We start from the raw sequence: 24,747 nt of genomic DNA on the forward strand, positions 1-24,747 counted from the left end.
ATGGGGCTATCTCTCTCTCTCTCTCATGCCCCCTCTCATGGGGCTTTCTCTCTCTCTTATGCCCCCTCTCATGGGGCTATCTCTCTCTCTCTCTCATGCCCCCTCTCATGGGGCTATCTCTCTCTCTCTCTCTCATGCCCCCTCTCATGGGGCTATCTCTCTCTCTCTCTCATTCCCCCCTCATGGGGCTATCTCTCTTTCTCTCATGCCCCCTCTCATGGGGCTATCTCTCTCTCTCATGCCCCCTCTCATGGGGCTATCTCTCTCTCTCTCATGCCCCCTCTCATGGGGCTATCTCTCTCTATCTCTCATGCCCCCTCTCATGGGGCTATCTCTCTCTCTCTCTCTCTCTCTCTCATGCCCCCTCTCATGGGGCTATCTCTCTCTCTCTCTCTCATGCCCCCTCTCATGGGGCTATCTCTCTCTCTCTCTCATGCCCCCTCTCATGGGGCTATCTCTCTCTCTCTCTCATGCCCCCTCTCATGGGGCTATCTCTCTCTCTCTCTCATGCCCCCTCTCATGGGGCTATCTCTCTCTATCTCTCATGCCCCCTCTCATGGGGCTATCTCTCTCTCTCTCTCTCATGCCCCCTCTCATGGGGCTATCTCTCTCTCTCTCTCTCATGCCCCCTCTCATGGGGCTATCTCTCTCTCTCTCATGCCCCCTCTCATGGGGCTATCTCTCTCTCTCTCTCATGCCCCCTCTCATGGGGCTATCTCTCTCTCTCATGCCCCCTCTCATGGGGCTATCTCTCTCTCTCTCTCATGCCCCCTCTCATGGGGCTTTCTCTCTCTCTTATGCCCCCTCTCATGGGGCTATCTCTCTCTCTCATGCCCCCTCTCATGGGGCTATCTCTCTCTCTCTCTCATGCCCCCTCTCATGGGGCTATCTCTCTCTCTCTCTCATGCCCCCTCTTATGGGGCTATCTCTCTCTCTCTCTCATGCCCCCTCTCATGGGGCTATCTCTCTCTCTCTCATGCCCCCTCTCATGGGGCTATCTCTCTCTCTCTCATGCCCCCTCTCATGGGGCTATCTCTCTCTCTCTCTCAGGCCCCCTCTCATGGGGCTATCTCTCTCTCTCTCATGCCCCCTCTCAAGTGGGCTATCTCTCTCTCTCTCTCTCTTGCCCCCTCTCAAGTGGGCTATCTCTCTCTCTCTCTCATGCCCCCTCTCAAGTGGGCTATCTCTCTCTCTCTCTCATGCCCCCTCTCATGGGGCTATCTCTCTCTCTCTCTCATACCCCCTCTCATGGGGCTATCTCTCTCTCTCTCTCATGCCCCCTCTCATGGGGCTATCTCTCTCTCTCTCTCATGCCCCCTCTCATGGGGCTATCTCTCTCTCCCTCTCATGCCCCCTCTCATGGGGCTATCTCTCTCTCTCTCTCATGCCCCCTCTCATGGGGCTATCTCTCTCTCTCTCTCATGCCCCCTCTTATGGGGCTATCTCTCTCTCTCTCATGCCCCCTCTCATGGGGCTATCTCTCTCTCTCTCTCTCATGCCCCCTCTCATGGGGCTATCTCTCTCTCTCTCTCATGCCCCCTCTCATGGGGCTATCTCTCTCTCTCATGCCCCCTCTCATGTGGCTATCTCTCTCTCTCTCATGCCCCCTCTCGTGGGGCTATCTCTCTCTCTCTCTCATGCCCCCTCTCATGGGGCTATCTCTCTCTATCTCTCATGCCCCCTCTCATGGGGCTATCTCTCTCTCTCTCTCTCTCATGCCCCCTCTCATGGGGCTATCTCTCTCTCTCTCTCTCATGCCCCCTCTCATGGGGCTATCTCTCTCTCTCATGCCCCCTCTCATGGGGCTCTCTCTCTCTCTCTCTCTCTCTCATGCCCCCTCTCATGGGGCTATCTCTCTCTCTCTCTCTCATGCCCCCTCTCATGGGGATATCTCTCTCTCTCTCATGCCCCCTCTCATGGGGCTATCTCTCTCTCTCTCTCATGCCCCCTCTCATGGGGCTATCTCTCTCTCTCTCTCTCATGCCCCCTCTCATGGGGCTATCTCTCTCTCTCTCTCTCATGCCCCCTCTCATGGGGCTATCTCTCTCTCTCTCTCTCATGCCCCCTCTCATGGGGCTATCTCTCTCTCATGCCCCCTCTCATGGGGCTATCTCTCTCTCTCTCTCATGCCCCCTCTCATGGGGCTATCTCTCTCTCTCTCATGCCCCCTCTCATGGGGCTATCTCTCTCTCTCTCTCATGCCCCCTCTCATGGGGCTATCTCTCTCTCTCTCTCATGCCCCCTCTCATGGGGCTATCTCTCTCTCTCTCTCATGCCCCCTCTCATGGGGCTTTCTCTCTCTCTCTCTCATGCCCCCTCTCATGGGGCTTTCTCTCTCTCTCTCATGCCCCCTCTCATGGGGCTATCTCTCTCTCTCTCTCTCTCATGCCCCCTCTCATGGGGCTATCTCTCTCTCTCTCTCATGCCCCCTCTCATGGGGCTGTCTCTCTCTCTCTCTCATGCCCCCTCTCATGGGGCTTTCTCTCTCTCTCTCATGCCCCCTCTCATGGGGCTATCTCTCTCTCTCTCATGCCCCCTCTCATGGGGCTATCTCTCTCTCTCTCTCATGCCCCCTCTCATGGGGCTATCTCTCTCTCTCTCTCATGCCCCCTCTCATGGGGCTATCTCTCTTTCTCTCATGCCCCCTCTCATGGGGCTATCTCTCTCTCTCTCTCATGCCCCCTCTCATGGGGCTATCTCTCTCTCTCTCTCATGCCCCCTCTCATGGGGCTATCTCTCTCTCTCTCATGCCCCCTCTAATGGGCCTATCTCTCTCTATCTCTCATGCCCCCTCTCATGGGGCTATCTCTCTCTCTCTCTCATGCCCCCTCTCATGGGGCTATCTCTCTCTCTCTCTCATGCCCCCTCTCATGGGGCTATCTCTCTCTCTCTCTCATGCCCCCTCTCATGGGGCTATCTCTCTCTCTCTCATGCCCCCTCTCATGGGGCTATCTCTCTCTCTCTCTCTCATGCCCCCTCTCATGGGGCTATCTCTCTCTCTCTCTCATGCCCCCTCTCATGGGGCTATCTCTCTCTCTCTCTCTCTCATGCCCCCTCTCATGGGGCTATCTCTCTCTCTCTCATGCCCCCTCTCATGGGGCTATCTCTCTCTCTCTCATGCCCCCTCTCATGGGGCTATCTCTCTCTCTCTCTCATGCCCCCTCTCATGGGGCTATCTCTCTCTCTCATGCCCCCTCTCATGGGGCTATCTCTCTCTCTCTCTCTCATGCCCCCTCTCATGGGGCTATCTCTCTCTCTCTCTCATGCCCCCTCTCATGGGGCTATCTCTCTCTCTCTTTCATGCCCCCTCTCATGGGGCTATCTCTCTCTCTCTCTCATGCCCCCTCTCAAGTGGGCTATCTCTCTCTCTCTCATGCCCCCTCTCATGGGGCTATCTCTCTCTTTCTCTCATGCCCCCTCTCATGGGGCTATCTCTCTCTCTCTCATGCCCCCTCTCATGGGGCTATCTCTCTCTCATGGCCCCCTCTCATGGGGCTATCTCTCTCTCTCTCTCATGCCCCCTCTCATGGGGCTCTCTCTCTCTCTCTCTCTCTCTCTCATGCCCCCTCTCATGGGGCTATCTCTCTCTCTCTCTCTCTCTCTCATGCCCCCTCTCATGGGGATATCTCTCTCTCTCTCATGCCCCCTCTCATGGGGCTATCTCTCTCTCTCTCTCATGCCCCCTCTCATGGGGCTATCTCTCTCTCTCTCTCTCATGCCCCCTCTCATGGGGCTATCTCTCTCTCTCATGCCCCCTCTCATGGGGCTATCTCTCTCTCTCTCTCTCATGCCCCCTCTCATGGGGCTATCTCTCTCTCATGCCCCCTCTCATGGGGATATCTCTCTCTCTCTCATGCCCCCTCTCGTGGGGCTATCTCTCTCTCTCTCTCATGCCCCCTCTCATGGGGCTATATCTCTCTCTCTCTCATGCCCCCTCTCATGGGGCTATCTCTCTCTCTCTCTCATGCCCCCTCTCATGGGGCTTTCTCTCTCTCTTATGCCCCCTCTCATGGGGCTATCTCTCTCTCTCTCTCTCATGCCCCCTCTCATGGGGCTATCTCTCTCTCTCTCTCTCATGCCCCCTCTCATGGGGCTATCTCTCTCTCTCTCTCATTCCTCCCTCATGGGGCTATCTCTCTTTCTCTCATGCCCCCTCTCATGGGGCTATCTCTCTCTCTCATGCCCCCTCTCATGGGGCTATCTCTCTCTCTCATGCCCCCTCTCATGGGGCTATCTCTCTCTCTCTCTCTCTCTCTCTCATGCCCCCTCTCATGGGGCTATCTCTCTCTCTCTCTCTCATGCCCCCTCTCATGGGGCTATCTCTCTCTCTCTCTCATGCCCCCTCTCATGGGGCTATCTCTCTCTCTCTCTCATGCCCCCTCTCATGGGGCTATCTCTCTCTCTCTCTCATGCCCCCTCTCATGGGGCTATCTCTCTCTATCTCTCATGCCCCCTCTCATGGGGCTATCTCTCTCTCTCTCTCTCTCATGCCCCCTCTCATGGGGCTATCTCTCTCTCTCTCATGCCCCCTCTCATGGGGCTATCTCTCTCTCTCTCATGCCCCCTCTCATGGGGCTATCTCTCTCTCTCTCTCATGCCCCCTCTCATGGGGCTATCTCTCTCTCTCTCTCATGCCCCCTCTCATGGGGCTATCTCTCTCTCTCATGCCCCCTCTCATGGGGCTATCTCTCTCTCTCTCTCATGCCCCCTCTCATGGGGCTTTCTCTCTCTCTTATGCCCCCTCTCATGGGGCTATCTCTCTCTCTCATGCCCCCTCTCATGGGGCTATCTCTCTCTCTCTCTCATGCCCCCCTCTCATGGGGCTATCTCTCTCTCTCTCTCATGCCCCCTCTTATGGGGCTATCTCTCTCTCTCTCTCATGCCCCCTCTCATGGGGCTATCTCTCTCTCTCTCATGCCCCCTCTCATGGGGCTATCTCTCTCTCTCTCTCTCATGCCCCCTCTCATGGGGCTATCTCTCTCTCTCTCATGCCCCCTCTCATGGGGCTATCTCTCTCTCTCTCATGCCCCCTCTCAAGTGGGCTATCTCTCTCTCTCTCTCTCATGCCCCCTCTCAAGTGGGCTATCTCTCTCTCTCTCTCATGCCCCCTCTCAAGTGGGCTATCTCTCTCTCTCTCTCATGCCCCCTCTCATGGGGCTATCTCTCTCTCTCATACCCCCTCTCATGGGGCTATCTCTCTCTCTCTCTCATGCCCCCTCTCATGGGGCTATCTCTCTCTCCCTCTCATGCCCCCTCTCATGGGGCTATCTCTCTCTCTCTCTCATGCCCCCTCTCATGGGGCTATCTCTCTCTCTCTCTCATGCCCCCTCTTATGGGGCTATCTCTCTCTCTCTCATGCCCCCTCTCATGGGGCTATCTCTCTCTCTCTCTCTCTCTCTCATGCCCCCTCTCATGGGGCTATCTCTCTCTCTCTCTCATGCCCCCTCTCATGGGGCTATCTCTCTCTCTCATGCCCCCTCTCATGTGGCTATCTCTCTCTCTCTCATGCCCCCTCTCGTGGGGCTATCTCTCTCTCTCTCTCATGCCCCCTCTCATGGGGCTATCTCTCTCTATCTCTCATGCCCCCTCTCATGGGGCTATCTCTCTCTCTCTCTCTCTCATGCCCCCTCTCATGGGGCTATCTCTCTCTCTCTCTCTCATGCCCCCTCTCATGGGGCTATCTCTCTCTCTCATGCCCCCTCTCATGGGGTCTCTCTCTCTCATGCCCCCTCTCATGGGGCTATCTCTCTCTCTCTCTCTCTCTCATGCCCCCTCTCATGGGGCTATCTCTCTCTCTCTCTCTCTCTCATGCCCCCTCTCATGGGGCTATCTCTCTCTCATGCCCCCTCTCATGGGGCTATCTCTCTCTCTCTCTCTCTCTCATGCCCCCTCTCATGGGGCTATCTCTCTCTCTCTCTCATGCCCCCTCTCATGGGGCTATCTCTCTCTCTCTCATGCCCCCTCTCATGGGGCTATCTCTCTCTCTCTCATGCCCCCTCTCATGGGGCTATCTCTCTCTCTCTCTCATGCCCCCTCTCATGGGGCTATCTCTCTCTCTCTCTCTCTCATGCCCCCTCTCATGGGGCTTTCTCTCTCTCTCATGCCCCCTCTCATGGGGCTTTCTCTCTCTCTCATGCCCCCTCTCATGGGGCTATCTCTCTCTCTCTCTCATGCCCCCTCTCATTGGGCTATCTCTCTCTCTCTCTCTCTCTCTCATGCCCCCTCTCATGGGGCTATCTCTCTCTCTCATGCCCCCTCTCATGGGGCTATCTCTCTCTCTCTCATGCCCCCTCTCATGGGGCTATCTCTCTCTCTCATGCCCCCTCTCATGGGGCTATCTCTCTCTCTCTCATGCCCCCTCTCATGGGGCTATCTCTCTCTCTCTCATGCCCCCTCTCATGAGGCTATCTCTCTCTCTCTCTCATGCCCCCTCTCATGGGGCTATCTCTCTCTCTCATGCCCCCTCTCATGGGGCTATCTCTCTCTCTCTCTCGTGCCCCCTCCTCATGGGGCTATCTCTCTCTCTCTCTCGTGCCCCCTCCTCATGGGGCTATCTCTCTCTCTCTCGTGCCCCCTCCTCATGGGGCTATCTCTCTTTCTCTCTCGTGCCCCCTCCTCATGGGGCTATCTCTCTCTCTCTCTCGTGCCCCCTCCTCATGGGGCTATCTCTCTCTCTCTCATGCCCCCTCCTCATGGGGCTATCTCTCTCTCTCTCTCATGCCCCCTCCTCATGGGGCTATCTCTCTCTCTCTCTCATGCCCCCTCCTCATGGGGCTATCTCTCTCTCTCTCTCATGCCCCCTCTCATGGGGCTATCTCTCTCTCTCTCTCATGCCCCCTCTCATGGGGCTATCTCTCTCTCTCTCTCTCTCTCATGCCCCCTCTCATGGGGCTATCTCTCTCTCCCTCTCATGCCCCCTCTCATGGGGCTATCTCTCTCTCTCTCATGCCCCCTCTCATGGGGCTATCTCTCTCTCTCTCTCATGCCCCCTCTCATGGGGCTATCTCTCTCTCTCTCTCTCATGCCCCCTCTCATGGGGCTATCTCTCTCTCTCTCTCTCATCCCCCCTCTCATGGGGCTATCTCTCTCTCTCATGCCCCCTCTCATGGGGCTATCTCTCTCTCTCATGCCCCCTCTCATGGGGCTATCTCTCTCTCTCTCTCTCATGCCCCCTCTCATGGGGCTATCTCTCTCTCTCTCTCTCATGCCCCCTCTCATGGGGCTATCTCTCTCTCTCTCTCTCATGCCCCCTCTCATGTGGCTATCTCTCTCTCTCTCATGCCCCCTCTCATGTGGCTATCTCTCTCTCTCTCATGCCCCCTCTCGTGGGGCTATCTCTCTCTCTCTCTCATGCCCCCTCTCATGGGGCTATCTCTCTCTATCTCTCATGCCCCCTCTCATGGGGCTATCTCTCTCTCTCTCTCTCTCATGCCCCCTCTCATGGGGCTATCTCTCTCTCTCTCTCTCATGCCCCCTCTCATGGGGCTATCTCTCTCTCTCATGCCCCCTCTCATGGGGTCTCTCTCTCTCATGCCCCCTCTCATGGGGCTATCTCTCTCTCTCTCTCTCTCATGCCCCCTCTGATGGGGCTATCTCTCTCTCTCTCTCTCTCATGCCCCCTCCTCATGGGGCTATCTCTCTCTCTCTCGTGCCCCCTCCTCATGGGGCTATCTCTCTCTCTCGTGCCCCCTCCTCATGGGGCTATCTCTCTCTCTCTCATGCCCCCTCCTCATGGGGCTATCTCTCTCTCTCTCATGCCCCCTCCTCATGGGGCTATCTCTCTCTCTCATGCCCCCTCCTCATGGGGCTATCTCTCTCTCTCATGCCCCCTCCTCATGGGGCTATCTCTCTCTCTCTCTCGTGCCCCCTCCTCATGGGGCTATCTCTCTCTCTCTCTCATGCCCCCTCCTCATGGGGCTATCTCTCTCTCTCTCTCATGCCCCCTCCTCATGGGGCATTCTCTCTCTCTCTCATGCCCCCTCCTCATGGGGCTATCTCTCTCTCATGCCCCCTCCTCATGGGGCTATCTCTCTCTGTCTCTCATGCCCCCTCCTCATGGGGCTATCTCTCTCTCTCATGCCCCCTCCTCATGGGGCTATCTCTCTCTCTCTCATGCCCCCTCCTCATGGGGCTATCTCTCTCTCTCTCTCTCATGCCCCCTCCTCATGGGGCTATCTCTCTCTCTCATGCCCCCTCCTCATGGGGCTATCTCTCTCTCTCTCGTGCCCCCTCCTCATGGGGCTATCTCTCTCTCTCTCGTGCCCCCTCCTCATGGGGCTATCTCTCTCTCTCTCGTGCCCCCTCCTCATGGGGCTATCTCTCTCTCTCTCGTGCCCCCTCCTCATGGGGCTATCTCTCTCTCTCGTGCCCCCTCCTCATGGGGCTCTCTCTCTCTCTCGTGCCCCCTCCTCATGGGGCTATCTCTCTCTCTCGTGCCCCCTCCTCATGGGGCTATCTCTCTCTCTCTCTCGTGCCCCCTCCTCATGGGGCTATCTCTCTCTCTCTCTCGTGCCCCCTCCTCATGGGGCTATCTCTCTCTCTCTCTCGTGCCCCCTCCTCATGGGGCTATCTCTCTCTCTCTCTCTCGTGCACCCTCCTCATGGGGCTATCTCTCTCTCGTGCCCCCTCCTCATGGGGCTATCTCTCTCTCGTGCCCCCTCCTCATGGGGCTATCTCTCTCTCTCTCGTGCCCCCTCCTCATGGGGCTCTCTCTCTCGTGCCCCCTCCTCATGGGGCTATCTCTCTCTCTCTCTCGTGCCCCCTCCTCATGGGGCTATCTCTCTCTCTCATGCCCCCTCCTCATGGGGCTATCTCTCTCTCTCTCATGCCCCCTCCTCATGGGGCTATCTCTCTCTCTCTCATGCCCCCTCCTCATGGGGCTATCTCTCTCTCTCATGCCCCCTCCTCATGGGGCTATCTCTCTCTCTCTCTCTCATGCCCCCTCCTCATGGGGCTATCTCTCTCTCTCTCTCATGCCCCCTCCTCATGGGGCTCTCTCTCTCTCTCATGCCCCCTCCTCATGGGGCTATCTCTCTCTCTCTCTCATGCCCCCTCCTCATGGGGCTATCTCTCTCTCTCTCGTGCCCCCTCCTCATGGGGCTATCTCTCTCTCTCTCGTGCCCCCTCCTCATGGGGCTATCTCTCTCTCTCTCGTGCCCCCTCCTCATGGGGCTATCTCTCTCTCTCTCGTGCCCCCTCCTCATGGGGCTATCTCTCTCTCTCGTGCCCCCTCCTCATGGGGCTATCTCTCTCTCGTGCCCCCTCCTCATGGGGCTATCTCTCTCTCTCGTGCCCCCTCCTCATGGGGCTATCTCTCTCTCGTGCCCCCTCCTCATGGGGCTATCTCTCTCTCGTGCCCCCTCCTCATGGGGCTCTCTCTCTCTCTCGTGCCCCCTCCTCATGGGGCTCTCTCTCTCTGTCGTGCCCCCTCCTCATGGGGCTCTCTCTCTCGTGCCCCCTCCTCATGGGGCTCTCTCTCTCGTGCCCCCTCCTCATGGGGCTCTCTCTCTCGTGCCCCCTCCTCATGGGACTATCTCTCTTTCTCTCGTGCCCCCTCCTCATGGGGCTATCTCTCTCTCTCTCCTGCCCCCTCCTCATGGGGCTCTCTCTCTCTGTCGTGCCCCCTCCTCATGGGGCTCTCTCTCTCGTGCCCCCTCCTCATGGGACTATCTCTCTTTCTCTCGTGCCCCCTCCTCATGGGGCTATCTCTCTCTCTCTCATGCCCCCTCATGGGGCTATCTCTCTCTCTCTCATGCCCCCTCCTCATGGGGCTATCTCTCTCTCTCATGCCCCCTCCTCATGGGGCTATCTCTCTCTCTCTCATGCCCCCTCCTCATGGGGCTATCTCTCTCTCTCTCATGCCCCCTCCTCATGGGGCTATCTCTCTCTCTCATGCCCCCTCCTCATGGGGCTATCTCTCTCTCATGCCCCCTCCTCATGGGGCTATCTCTCTCTCTCTCATGCCCCCTCCTCATGGGGCTATCTCTCTCTCTCTCATGCCCCATCCTCATGGGGCTCTCTCTCTCTCATGCCCCCTCCTCATGGGGCTATCTCTCTCTCTCTCATGCCCCCTCCTCATGGGGCTATCTCTCTCTCTCTCATGCCCCCTCCTCATGGGGCTATCTCTCTCTCTCTCTCATGCCCCCTCCTCATGGGGCTATCTCTCTCTCTCTCTCATGCCCCCTCCTCATGGGGCTATCTCTCTCTCTCTCATGACCCCTCCTCATGGGGCTATCTCTCTCTCTCTCTCATGCCCCCTCCTCATGGGGCTATCTCTCTCTCTCTCATGCCCCCTCCTCATGGGGCTATCTCTCTCTCTCTCTCATGCCCCCTCCTCATGGGGCTATCTCTCTCTCTCTCGTGCCCCCTCCTCATGGGGCTATCTCTCTCTCTCTCTCGTGCCCCCTCCTCATGGGGCTATCTCTCTCTCTCTCTCGTGCCCCCTCCTCATGGGGCTATCTCTCTCTCTCGTGCCCCCTCCTCATGGGGCTATCTCTCTCTCTCTCTCGTGCCCTGTCCTCATGGGGCTATCTCTCTCTCTCTCTCGTGCCCTGTCCTCATGGGGCTATCGCTCTCTCTCATGCCCCCTCCTCATGGGGCTATCGCTCTCTCTCATGCCCCCTCCTCATGGGGCTATCTCTCTCTCTCTCATGCCCCATCCTCATGGGGCTATCTCTCTCTCTCATGCCCCCTCCTCATGGGGCTATCTCTCTCTCTCTCTCATGCCCCCTCCTCATGGGGCTATCTCTCTCTCTCTCATGACCCCTCCTCATGGGGCTATCTCTCTCTCTCTCTCATGCCCCCTCCTCATGGGGCTATCTCTCTCTCTCTCATGCCCCCTCCTCATGGGGCTATCTCTCTCTCTCTCATGCCCCCTCCTCATGGGGCTATCTCTCTCTCTCTCGTGCCCCCTCCTCATGGGGCTATCTCTCTCTCTCTCTCGTGCCCCCTCCTCATGGGGCTATCTCTCTCTCTCTCTCGTGCCCCCTCCTCATGGGGCTATCTCTCTCTCTCTCTCGTGCCCCCTCCTCATGGGGCTATCTCTCTCTCTCGTGCCCCCTCCTCATGGGGCTATCTCTCTCTCTCTCTCGTGCCCTGTCCTCATGGGGCTATCTCTCTCTCTCTCTCGTGCCCTGTCCTCATGGGGCTATCGCTCTCTCTCATGCCCCCTCCTCATGGGGCTATCGCTCTCTCTCATGCCCCCTCCTCATGGGGCTATTGCTCTCTCTCATGCCCCCTCCTCATGGGGCTATCTCTCTCTCTCTCATGCCCCCTCCTCATGGGGCTATCTCTCTCTCTCTCTCTCATGCCCCCTCCTCATGGGGCTATCTCTCTCTCGTGCCCCCTCCTCATGGGGCTATCTCTCTCTCGTGCCCCCTCCTCATGGGGCTCTCTCTCTCTCTCGTGCCCCCTCCTCATGGGGCTCTCTCTCTCTGTCGTGCCCCCTCCTCATGGGGCTCTCTCTCTCGTGCCCCCTCCTCATGGGGCTCTCTCTCTCGTGCCCCCTCCTCATGGGGCTCTCTCTCTCGTGCCCCCTCCTCATGGGGCTCTCTCTCTCGTGCCCCCTCCTCATGGGACTCTCTCTCTCGTGCCCCCTCCTCATGGGACTATCTCTCTTTCTCTCGTGCCCCCTCCTCATGGGGCTATCTCTCTCTCTCTCCTGCCCCCTCCTCATGGGGCTCTCTCTCTCTGTCGTGCCCCCTCCTCATGGGGCTCTCTCTCTCGTGCCCCCTCCTCATGGGACTATCTCTCTTTCTCTCGTGCCCCCTCCTCATGGGGCTATCTCTCTCTCTCTCCTGCCCCCTCCTCATGGGGCTATCTCTCTCTCTCTCTCGTGCCCCCTCCTCATGGGGCTATCTCTCTCTCTCTCTCGTGCCCCCTCCTCATGGGGCTATCTCTCTCTCTCTCGTGCCCCCTCCTCATGGGGCTATCTCTCTCTCTCTCTCGTGCCCCCTCCTCATGGGGCTAGCTCTCTCTCTCTCTCGTGCCCCCTCCTCATGGGGCTATCTCTCTCTCTCTCTCATGCCCCCTCCTCATGGGGCTATCTCTCTCTCTCTCATGCCCCCTCATGGGGCTATCTCTCTCTCTCTCATGCCCCCTCCTCATGGGGCTATCTCTCTCTCTCATGCCCCCTCCTCATGGGGCTATCTCTCTCTCTCATGCCCCCTCCTCATGGGGCTATCTCTCTCTCTCTCATGCCCCCTCCTCATGGGGCTATCTCTCTCTCTCATGCCCCCTCCTCATGGGGCTATCTCTCTCTCATGCCCCCTCCTCATGGGGCTATCTCTCTCTCTCATGCCCCCTCCTCATGGGGCTATCTCTCTCTCTCTCATGCCCCATCCTCATGGGGCTATCTCTCTCTCTCATGCCCCCTCCTCATGGGGCTATCTCTCTCTCTCTCATGCCCCCTCCTCATGGGGCTATCTCTCTCTCTCTCATGCCCCCTCCTCATGGGGCTATCTCTCTCTCTCTCATGCCCCCTCCTCATGGGGCTATCTCTCTCTCTCTCTCATGCCCCCTCCTCATGGGGCTATCTCTCTCTCTCTCTCATGCCCCCTCCTCATGGGGCTATCTCTCTCTCTCTCATGACCCCTCCTCATGGGGCTATCTCTCTCTCTCTCTCATGCCCCCTCCTCATGGGGCTATCTCTCTCTCTCTCATGCCCCCTCCTCATGGGGCTATCTCTCTCTCTCTCATGCCCCCTCCTCATGGGGCTATCTCTCTCTCTCTCGTGCCCCCTCCTCATGGGGCTATCTCTCTCTCTCTCTCGTGCCCCCTCCTCATGGGGCTATCTCTCTCTCTCTCTCGTGCCCCCTCCTCATGGGGCTATCTCTCTCTCTCGTGCCCCCTCCTCATGGGGCTATCTCTCTCTCTCTCGTGCCCTGTCCTCATGGGGCTATCTCTCTCTCTCTCTCGTGCCCTGTCCTCATGGGGCTATCGCTCTCTCTCGTGCCCCCTCCTCATGGGGCTATCGCTCTCTCTCATGCCCCCTCCTCATGGGGCTATTGCTCTCTCTCATGCCCCCTCCTCATGGGGCTATTGCTCTCTCTCATGCCCCCTCCTCATGGGGCTATCGCTCTCTCTCATGCCCCCTCCTCATGGGGCTATCGCTCTCTCTCATGCCCCCTCCTCATGGGGCTATCGCTCTCTCTCATATCCCCTCCTCATGGGGCTATCGCTCTCTCTCATATGCTCCCTCCTCATGGGGCTATCTCTCTCTATCTCATATGCCCCCTCCTCATGGGGCTATCTCTCTCTCTCTCATATGCCCCCTCCTCATGGGGCTATCTCTCTCTATCTCATATGCCCCCTCCTCATGGGGCTATCTCTCTCTCTCTCATATGCCCCCTCCTCATGGGGCTATCTCTCTCTCTCTCATATGCCCCCTCCTCATGGGGCTATCTCTCTCTCTCTCATATGCCCCCTCCTCATGGGGCTATCTCTCTCTCTCATATGCCCCCTCCTCATGGGGCTATCTCTCTCTCTCTCATATGCCCCCTCCTCATGGGGCTATCTCTCTCTCTCTCATATGCCCCCTCCTCATGGGGCTATCTCTCTCTCTCTCATATGCCCCCTCCTCATGGGGCTATCTCTCTCTCTCTCATATGCCCCCTCCTCATGGGGCTATCTCTCTCTCTCTCATATGCCCCCTCCTCATGGGGCTATCTCTCTCTCTCTCTCATATGCCCCCTCCTCATGGGGTTATCTCTCTCTCTCATGCCCCCTCCTCATGGGGCTATCGCTCTCTCTCATGCCCCCTCCTCATGGGGCTATCGCTCTCTCTCATGCCCCCTCCTCATGGGGCTATCGCTCTCTCTCATGCCCCCTCCTCATGGGGCTATCGCTCTCTCTCATATGCCCCCTCCTCATGGGGCTATCTCTCTCTCTCATATGCCCCCTCCTCATGGGGCTATCGCTCTCTCTCATGCCCCCTCCTCATGGGGCTATCGCTCTCTCTCATATGCCCCCTCCTCATGGGGCTATCTCTGTCTCTCATATGCCCCCTCCTCATGGGGCTATCTCTGTCTCTCATATGCCCCCTCCTCATGGGGCTATCTCTCTCTCTCATATGCCCCCTCCTCATGGGGCTATCGCTCTCTCTCATGCCCCCTCCTCATGGGGCTATCGCTCTCTCTCATGCCCCCTCCTCATGGGGCTATCGCTCTCTCTCATGCCCCCTCCTCATGGGGCTGTCGCTCTCTCTCATGCCCCCTCCTCATGGGGCTATCGCTCTCTCTCATGCCCCCTCCTCATGGGGCTATCGCTCTCTCTCATGCCCCCTCCTCATGGGGCTGTCGCTCTCTCTCATGCCCCCTCCTCATGGGGCTATCGCTTTCTCTCATGCCCCCTCCTCATGGGACTATCGCTCTCTCTCATGCCCCCTCCTCATGGGGCTATCTCTCTCTCTCATGCCCCCTCCTCATGGGGCTATCTCTCTCTCTCATGCCCCCTCCTCATATGATAGTTAGTTATAAACTATTAAATTATAGGTATTGGAATTTCCTTCCAAATTTGGCAAACTGAACGTAACGAATGCCGCATCTAAATGAAATGATCTGATAAATGAAAAAAATAAAACGAGTACTTACTGTGCTGCCTGTGTGATTTATTATAATATTGATACGCTGCTGTGCTGGTAGTTCTATAATAGGACACAGTGAGGGTTCAATGCTCTATTATTCACTCGCTGTGTCCAGTGCAGCTACGCTCTCCTTCTGATGTTCCCTGGCAGCCTTTTACGTCACGTAAGGGAATTTAACAAGACTCGTGGCCACTCATTAAAATTAGAAGAAAAGCAGTTTTACTGCGTAGAGGGTTCTTTACTGTAAGAGCGGCAAGGATGTGGAATCCCCTTCCACAGGCGGTGGTCTCAGCGGGGAGCATCGATAATTTCAAAAAAATTATTAGATAAGCACCTGAACGACCACAACATACAGGGATATACAATGTAATACTGACATATAATCACACACATAGGTTGGCCTTGATGGACTTGTGTCTTTTTTTTAACCTCACCTATGTAACTATGTTTTTTGAGAAGCGCAGCTCCTTACGTTTATCTATTTATGCTTGTGTACATTTCACTTTGAGCTGCAGCTGTAGGTTTGGAAACAGCACAGTTTTTTTTCTTTTACATACTACAGGAGACGGTCAGAGACTGCAGACATGATACAGGAGACGGTCAGAGACTGCAGACATGATACAGGAGACGGTCAGAGACTGCAGACATGATACAGGAGATGGTCAGAGACTGCAGACATGATACAGGAGACGGTCAGAGACTGCAGACATTGTACAGGAGACGGTCAGAGACTGCAGACATTGTACAGGAGACGGTCAGAGACTGCAGACATTGTACAGGAGACGGTCAGAGACTGCAGACATGGTACAGGAGACGGTCAGAGACCGCAGACATGGTACAGGAGACGGTCAGAGACTGCAGACATGGTACAGGAGACTGTCAGAGACTGCAGACATGGTACAGGAGACTGTCAGAGACTGCAGACATGGTACAGGAGACGGTCAGAGAATTCGGGCATTTAATGTCCAATTGAACTTTCAGTTAAAATCAGCTAAATGCATTTCAGGTGCATCAAAATAAAAGATCCCCCTCCATCCTTTCTTTCCCCCTCTCCTCCCCCCTTCTTCCCTTCCTTCCCTACTTGTCATCTTCCATCCCTTATTTTCCTTTTCCTAGTCCTTTCTCCCCCCCCCCCACTCCCTTTCACTTAAATTATTTTTTATAGTAGATTTATATTTCACTTAGGATATTTTCATTTATTAATAATTGTAATGTTTTTAATTTTGTTTCGTTCTATGCAGTGTTACATCTAATTGTCTTTAACCACTTGAGCCCCGGACCATTATGCTGCCTAAGGACCAGAGGTCTTTTTCCAATTTGGCACTGCGTCGCTTTAACTGCTAATTGCGCGGTCATGCAATGCTGTACCCAAACGAAATTTGCGTCCTTTTCTTCCCACAAATAGAGCTTTCTTTTGATGGTATTTGATCACCTCTGCAGTTTTTATTTTTTGCGCTATAAATGGAAAAAGACCGAAAATTTTGAAAAAAAATGATATCTACTTTTCTACTTTTTGTTATAAAAAAAATCCAATAAACTCAATTTTAGTCATACATTTAGGCCAAAATGTATTCGGCCACATGTCTTTGGTAAAAAAAAATGTCAATAAGCATATATTTATTGGTTTGCGCAAAAGTTATAGCGTCTACAAACTAGGCTACATTTTCTGTAATTTACACAGCTTTTAGTTTATGACTGCCTATGTAATTTCTTGAGGTGCTAAAATGGCAGGGCAGTACAAAACCCCCCCAAATGACCCCATTTTGGAAAGTAGACACCCCAAGGAAATTGCTGAGAGGCATGTTGAACCCATTGAATATTTATTTTTTTTGTCCCAAGTGATTGAATAATGACAAAAAAAAAAAATATTTACAAAAAGTTGTCACTAAATGATATATTGCTCACACAGGTCATGGGCCTATGTGGAATTGCACCCCAAAATACATTCAGCTGCTTCTCCTGAGTATGGGGATACCACATGTGTGGGACTTTTTGGGAGCTTAGCCGCGTACGGGGCCCCGAAAACCAAGCACCGCCTTCAGGATTTCTAAGGGTGTAAATTTTTGATTTCACTCTTCACTGCCAATCACAGTTTCGGAGGCCATGGAATGCCCAGGTGGCACAAAACCCCCCCAAATGACCCCATTTTGGAAAGTAGACACCCCAAGCTATTTGCTGAGAGGCATATTGAGTCCATGGAATATTTTATATTTTTACACAAGTTGCGGGAAAGTGACACTTTTTTTTTTTTTTTTTTGCACAAAGTTGTCACTAAATGATATATTGCTCACACAGGCCATGGGCATATGTGGAATTGCACCCCAAAATACATTTAGCTGCTTCTCCTGAGTACAGGGATACCACATGTGTGGGACTTTTTAGGAGCCTAGCCGCGTACGGGGCCCCGAAAACCAAGCACCGCCTTCAGGATTTCTAAGGGTGAAAATTTTTGATTTCACTCTTCACTGCCTATCACAGTTTCGGAGGCCATGTAATGCCCAGGTGGCACAAAACCCCCCCAAATGACCCCATTTTGGAAAGTAGACACCCCAAGCTATTTGCTGAGAGGCATGGTGAGTATTTTGCAGCTCTCATTTGTTTTTGAAAATGAAGAAAGACAAGAAAAAACTTTTTTTTCTTTTTTCAATTTTCAAAACTTTGTGACAAAAAGTGAGGTCTGCAAAATACTCACTATACCTCTCAGCAAATAGCTTGGGGTGTCTACTTTCCAAAACGGGGTCATTTGGGGGGGTTTTGTGCCACCTGGGCTTTCCATGGCCTCCGAAACTGTGATAGGCAGTGAAGAGTGAAATCAAAAATTCACGCCCTTAGAAAGCCTGAAGGCGGTGCTTGGTTTTCAGGGTCCCGTACGCGGCCAGGCTCCCAAAAAGTCTCACACATGTGGTATCCCCGTACTCAGGAGAAGCAGCAGAATGTATTTTGGGGTGTCATTTCACATATTCCCATGGCATGTTTGAGCAATATATCATTTAGTGACAACTTTGTGCAAAAAAAAAAAAAAAAAAATTGTCTCTTTCCCGCAACTTGTGTCGCAATATAAAATATTCCATGGACTCGACATGCCTCTCAGCAAATAGCTTGGGGTGTCTACTTTCCAAAATGGGGTCATTTGGGGGGTTTGAACTGTCCTGGCATTTTATGCACAACATTTAGAAGCTTATGTCACACATCACTCACTCTTCTAACCACTTGAAGACAAAGCCCTTTCTGACACTTTTTGTTTACATGAAAAAGATATTTTTTTTTCCAAAAAAATTACTTTGAACCCCCAAACATTATATATTTTTTTAAAGCAAATGCCCTACAGATTAAAATGGTGGGTGTTTCATTTTTTTTTTTTCACACAGTATTTGCGCAGCGATTTTTCAAACGCATTTTTTGGGGAAAAAACACACTTTTTTAAATTTTAATGCACTAAAACACACTATATTGCCCAAATGTTTGATGAAATAAAAAAGATGATCTTAGGCCGAGTACATGGATACCAAACATGACATGCTTTAAAATTGCGCACAAACGTGCAGTGGCAACAAAATAAATACATTTTTAAAAGCCTTTACAGGTTACCACTTTAGATTTACAGAGGAGGTCTACTGCAAAAATTACTGCCCTCGATCTGACCTTCGCGGCGATACCTCACATGCATGGTGCAATTGCTGTTTACGTTTGACGACAGACCGCCGCTTGCGTTCGCCTTAGCGCGAGAGCAGGGGGCGACAGGGGTGCTTTTTTTTTTTTTTTTCTTTATTATTTTTTTGCTTTTTTATCTTATTTTTAAACTGTTCCTTTCATTTTTTTTTTTTAAATCATTTTTATTGTTATCTCGGGGAATGTAAATATCCCCTATGATAGCAATAGGTAGTGACAGGTACTCTTTTTTTGAAAAAATTGGGGTCTATTAGACCCTAGATCTCTCCTCTGCCCTCAAAGCATCTGATGACACCAAGATCGGTGTGATAAAATGCTTCCCCAATTTCCCAATGGCGCTATTTACATCTGGCGAAATCTAAGTCATAAAATGCTCGTAGCTTCCGGTTTCTTAGGCCATAGAGATGTTTGGAGCCACTCTGGTCTCTGATCAGCTCTATGGTCAGCTGGCTGAATCACCGGCTGCATTCTCAGGTTCCCTGTTGAGACAGGAGAGCCAGAGAAAAACACGGAAGACGGTGGGGGGGGGGGCATTCCCTCCCACGGCTTGTAAAAGCAGTCTAGAGGCTAATTAGCTGCTAGGATTGCTTTTACATGAAAGCCGACCGCTGGCTGAAAAGAATGATACCAAGATGATACCTAAACCTGCAGGCATCATTCTGGTATAACCACTCAAAGTCGTGAATGGCGTACCTGAAGACAAAAAAATGGTTAACAATAAAGCACAGTAAACGGTAAAGTATAAAAAATTGCATACCTGAAAAGCAAACATGATAAAACATAACAACAATAAAACATTGCAGAATAGAATACAGTAAAAAAGAGCAGAACAAGAGAGAGAGAATAGAGAGAAAGAGAACAATAAAACGACAACAATTTTTTTTTTATTTTATATATTTTTTTTTTTACACTTTTTTTGTAACTAACTTTTATAACGTAACCGGTTCCAGGTTCGGGTCTCTCAAAATGCGATGGCATCTTGGGAGATTCTGTGAAAGTGTGCCTAGTCTGTGCAATGCTGTACCCTACGCTAATACTCAACTAGTGAATGGTAGCGTTCAAAACATTCACCAATGCAAAGACCAGGATTGTCAGGACAGGAGGGACAATAATAGCGGGTGTCACGCCTATATCCGCGCTTGCTGCAGACACGACATCTTTTTGGGGGGGTTCGTTGGGTAGGGGTACTCGGGAGGACATAAAAATGCCTCTCATGCAGCCGACTGCATTTGGTTGGGGATGTGAATGGGGGAAGTACGGGTGCTGCAGAAGTGGTGGGTTCCCAATTAGGATTGGCGAATGCAGCAGGAAGGGCACTATGGGCACGACGGGCCTGTGTTTGTCTTTTTGGTGGCAGCGGGACACTACTTGTGCTTGCCACCTCACCAGCTTGAACTGCACTTATGGGACTCGCCACGTCACCAAGTGTTACTGCAGTGCTGGTTTGACTATGACCAGGGTGTACTAGGCCGCTGGCGCTTGCCAGTTCAATATAAAGCTACCAAAAAAACTGTTAGCGATTGCAGGGATCAGGCCTGACTCTGCGAACGCTGCAGTTATGCATTTAGTGTTTTGTAAGTGTCAGTGATCGATCGATACTGCACTTGGGTGGGCTGGGCTGCGCCGGGCGGAGGGGCAAAACGCAGATGCTAGCAGGTATCTGGGCTGATCCCGCTAACACTGTGTTTTTGGGAACCCTAAACTGCTGGGGACGCTAGTATAGATCTGATCGGATCAGATATTGATCTGATCAGATACTATACCACTAAGGGAGGTGTACGGTGCGTGCGTGGGTGTTAGCGGTACTGGCGCTAATCTGACGCTGCTTGGGGCTGGTGCTTGCCAGTTCACCAAAATACTACCAAAAAAACTGTTAGCGATCGCAGGGATCAGGCCTGACTCTGCGAACGCTGCAGTTATGCATTTAGTGTTTTGTAAGTGTCAGTGATCGATCGATACTGCACTTGGGTGGGCTGGGCTGCGCCGGGCGGAGGGGCAAAACGCAGGTGCTAGCAGGTATCTGGGCTGATCCCGCTAACACTGTTTTTGGGAACCCTAAACTGCTGGGGACGCTAGTATAGATCTGATCGGATCAGATATTGATCCGATCAGATACTATACCACTAAGGGAGGTGTACGGTGCGTGTGTGGGTGTTAGCGCTACTGGCGCTAACCTGACGCTGCCTGGGGCTGGTGCTTGCCAGTTCACCAAAATGCTACCAAAAAAATGTTAGCGATCGCAGGGATCAGGCCTGACTCTGCGAACGCTGCAGTTATGCGTTTAGTGTTTTGTAAGTGACAGTGATCGATCGATACTGCACTTGGGTGGGCCGGGCGGAGGGGCAAAACGCAGGTGCTAGCAGGTATCTGGGCTGATCCCGCTAACACTGCGTTTTTGGGAACCCTAAACTGCTGGGGACGCTAGTATAGATCTGATCGGATCAGATATTGATCCGATCAGATACTATACCACTAAGGGAGGCGTATGCTGCGTGCGTGGGTGTTAGCGGTACTGGCGCTAATCTGACACTGCCTGGGGCGACGCATATCACCGCCGGGCGATCAGGGGGCTAAACCTTTATTCGGTAATAAACGGCGGGTGCCCTGACACTAAAAAAAATAAACAAACTAACCAGCGTCACCCGTAACACTTATACGGTGATCAGTGGTGAAAGGGTTAACTAGGGGGCCATCAAGGGGTTAAAACATTTATTAGGTAGTATATGGGGGTCCCTGTCGCTATAAAACGCTGACAGCGAACCTAAATATTTAGGTCCCTAACTAGCGTCACCAGCGACACTAATACAGCGATCAGAAAAATGATCGCTTAGTGACACTGGTGACAGGGGGTGATCAAGGGGTTAAAACTTTATTAGGGGGGGTTAGGGGGGTATCCTAGACCTAAAGGGGGCTAATATTCACTGTCCCAACACTGTAACTGTCACAAACTGACACCAATGCAGTAATCAGAAAAAAAAAAAAAAAAAACTGCTGGTGTCAGTTTGTGACAGGGAGGGGGGGGGTGATTGGGGGGGGATCGGGGGGGCGATCGGGGGGGGGATCGGGGTGTTTTGTGTGCCTGGCATGTTCTACTGTGTGTGTAGTGTTTGTGCACTCACAGTGAAGTCTTCTCTCCTCGGCGCTGCAACGGAATACCGAGCCGAGGAGAGATGACATCATTTCCTTTGCTGCTGTTTAGCATACAGCAGCAAAGGAAGTTATCTGATTGGCCGGCAGCGATCGCGAGGGGGGGGGGCCACGAACGGATGGCCTCCCCCTCACCTCTGATCGCCGCTGAACAAAAGACGACCGCCTCGGGCACCGGGGGGGGGGGGTCCGATCGGACCCCCCACCCGCGGAAGGCAAATCACGTATATATACGTGATTTTGCCTGTCCGTGCCACCTTGCCGACGTAAATCGGCGCGAGGCGGTCGTCAAGTGGTTAAAACATCCCTTGATGAGCCCAGAGTGGCGAAACATGTCGGGACAATCACTCCAATGATATTGCCGAGTGATTCAATGTTGTCATCTGCTTTGAATTCTAGATGTTTGTTTGTACATGTGCACATAACTTATACAGTGGAACCTCGGATTAGGAGCATAATCCGTTCCAGGAGAATGCTTGTATTCCAAAGTACTCGCATATCAAAGCGAGTTTTCCCATTGAAGTCAATGGAAATGAAAATAATTCATTCCGCATTGACTTCAATGGGATGCAATTCCGCATGCGGGCAGAGCTGGGGGGGTGGGGGGGGAGGCTGGAGAGCCTCGGAAACGGCCGAAAAGGCCCGAGAACAGTTCGGCTGACCTCGGCAAACCTCGGAAAGACTTCCTACCCGAGATTTGCCGAGGTCAGCCGTGCTGTACTCGGGGCCTTTCCGTGCATTTCCGGACGTTCGGCTCTGCTTGGCTCCGGCGCCCCCCCACCTCAGGCCAAAAGCGGTACTGCCCACCGCTTTGGCCTGAATTGTGCTCGTTTTGCGAGACAACACTCATAAATCGAGTTACGTTTTTAAAAAATACAGTGCTTGTATTGCGAAACGCTCGTTAACCGCGTTACTCGCAATCCGAGGTTCCACTGTACCAAAAAAACCTTTTAACTTTGTCTTGTATGTAGCAATAAAAATCTTGTCATTTTTTTTATACATATTGCGGAGTATTGAAATGACTTCTTCTTGTTTTGCCGGCACCCTCAAAAATTTCCCTTGTCTACACTTATCTACAGGGATGTTGGTGCCATTTCCTTGTCATTGTCACCTACCCACATTGCTACTTCCCAAAAGATGCGCAAAGTTTTACAGTTGTGTTTCTTTTTCTTTTTTTTTTATAAAGCAGCCACAGCCTGAGTAGAAAATCCTGTCCTCTGCCAGCATGCTGCAGAGTGGCACCCTTGCTGTGGTCTTCAGAGGCTCAACACAACCCCTATAAGCCTCTCAATTGAAAAGCTACTGCTCCCTGCTGATTGGAGAGCTCCTGGTCTGACTCAGCAGGGGGGGGGGGGGCATGTGCAGAGAGGCTGCTGCTTCCGCATACAGAGGGCATGGGTGCTACTCTGCAGCATGCTGGCAGGGGACTGGCTTTTCTACTCAGGCTGTGCACACCTTTTGCTTTTATGAACCTGACATGTATTTAGCAGATTTAAACTAAAAGTTCAATTGGCCTTTAACTGCTGGAAGTCAGTCTAGGCAAGAACATACAAACACAGTTGGCAAGGGCCCAGGGGCTGCACATTGAACTGCCAAAGGGCCACCAGTTGGGCACCAGGGGGTTAGAACCTCTCTCAAAATTGCTATTGGTGTTTGTGTCCCCATTGGGAACATTCACCCTGATTTCCTGTCCCAGTGAATGCACAGGAAATTACGTTTTCTGATTGGAAGAAATCTCTTTCTGAATACCTGATCTTTTGTTTCTCTTCCAGTTATTGAAGGACGCTTCCCTGAATCCAGATGATGGTTGTTTTCTTCAGCAGCCTTCAGGCTTTTCCAAAGACCTCCAAACTCCTGGCCCATCTCCATGGAGCCTCTTTCCGCTTATAACCTCAGTACGAGGCTCGGCCTGCACACATCCAGCCAATGGCAGAAAAGGGAGGCCAAGGAAAGAATCCTTATCACCGCAGTGCAGCGTCACTGCTAGGAAATAAAGAAGACCCCTGTGCCTGAGACTGTACTGGTCTAAATACCACCAATCGTGCAACTTTGTCCATAGGCAGTGTCATCGGTCTGGAAACTCTGATGCAGCCGGCTATGTTGGGGCCTTGAAAAAAAATGTTGGTTTCCTCCTTCGACCTATTAAAATATATCTGAACTGTTCACTTGTGGTGTGTGGAGCATCTACCACAGATCTCTAGCCAGCAAAGGGGACCTTATTCAATTCTGTTTGTAACATATTAACCACTTGCTGCCTGCTGGGGCAATTTTTTTTTACTTTTTCACTTAGAACCCCCAAATATTAGTGCCTTGAAAAAGTATTCATACCCCTTGACATTTTCCACATTTTGTCATGTTACAACCAGAAATGTAAATGTATTTTATTGGGATTTTATGTGATAGACCAACACAAAGTGGCACATAATTGTGAAGTGGAAGGAAAATGATAAATGGTTTTCAACATTTTTCACAATAAAATATGTGAAAAGTGTGGGGGACATTTGTATGGCGCCCCCCCGGAGTCAATACTTTGTAGAACCTCCTTTCACTACAATTACAGCTGCAAGTCTTTTTGGGGATGTCTCTACCAGCTTTGCACTTCTAGAGAGGGACATTTTTGCCCATTCTTCTTTGCAAAATATCTCAAGCTCTGTCCGATTGGATGGAGAACGTCTGTGAACAGCAAGTCTTTCCACAGATTCTCAATGTGATTTAGGTCTGGACTGTGACTGGACCATTCTAACACATGAATATGCTTTGATCTAAACCATTCCATTGTAGCTCTGGCTGTATGTTTAGGGTCGTTGTCCTGCTGGAAGGTGAACCTCCGCCCCAGTCTCAAGTCTTTTGCAGACTCTAACAGGTTTTCTTCTAAGATTGTCCTGTATTTGGCTCCATCCATCTTCCCATCAACTCTGACCAGCTTCCCTGTCCCTGCTGAAGAAAAGCTTCCCCACACCATGATCCTGCCACCACCATGTTTCACAGTGGGGATGGTGTGTTCAGGGTGATGTGCAGTGTTAGTTTTCCCCCACACATAGCGTTTTGCATTCAGGCAAAAAAGTTCAATTTTGATCTCATCTGACCAGAGTACCTTCTTCCACATGTTTGCTGTGTCCCCCACATGGCTTCTCACAAACTACAAATGGGACTTCTTATGGTTTTCTTTTAACAATGTCTTTCTTCTTGCCACTCTCCCATAAAGGTCAGATTTGTGGAGAGCACGACTAATAGTTGTCCTGTGGACAGATTCTCCCACCTGAGCTGTGGATCTCTGCAGCTCCTCCAGAGTTACCATGGACCTCTTGGCTCTTCTCTGATGAATGCTCTCCTTGCCCGGCCTGTCAGTT

General features: G+C 52.5%; 1 long non-coding RNA gene across 1 annotated transcript in view; it reads left to right on the top strand.

The window, feature by feature from the left end:
- LOC141134540 (uncharacterized) overlaps positions 1–23,560 on the top strand; it is a 64,395-nt gene extending 40,835 nt beyond the window's left edge. The window contains exon 2 of the long non-coding RNA XR_012243192.1: positions 23,170–23,560. This is a non-coding gene — a long non-coding RNA (uncharacterized lncRNA). The remainder of the gene's footprint in view (positions 1–23,169) is intronic.
- The last annotated feature ends 1,187 nt before the right edge of the window (positions 23,561–24,747 follow it).

The sequence above is a fragment of the Aquarana catesbeiana genome, linkage group LG03, assembly GCF_042186555.1.
Source record: "Aquarana catesbeiana isolate 2022-GZ linkage group LG03, ASM4218655v1, whole genome shotgun sequence".
NCBI lineage: Eukaryota > Metazoa > Chordata > Amphibia > Anura > Ranidae > Aquarana > Aquarana catesbeiana.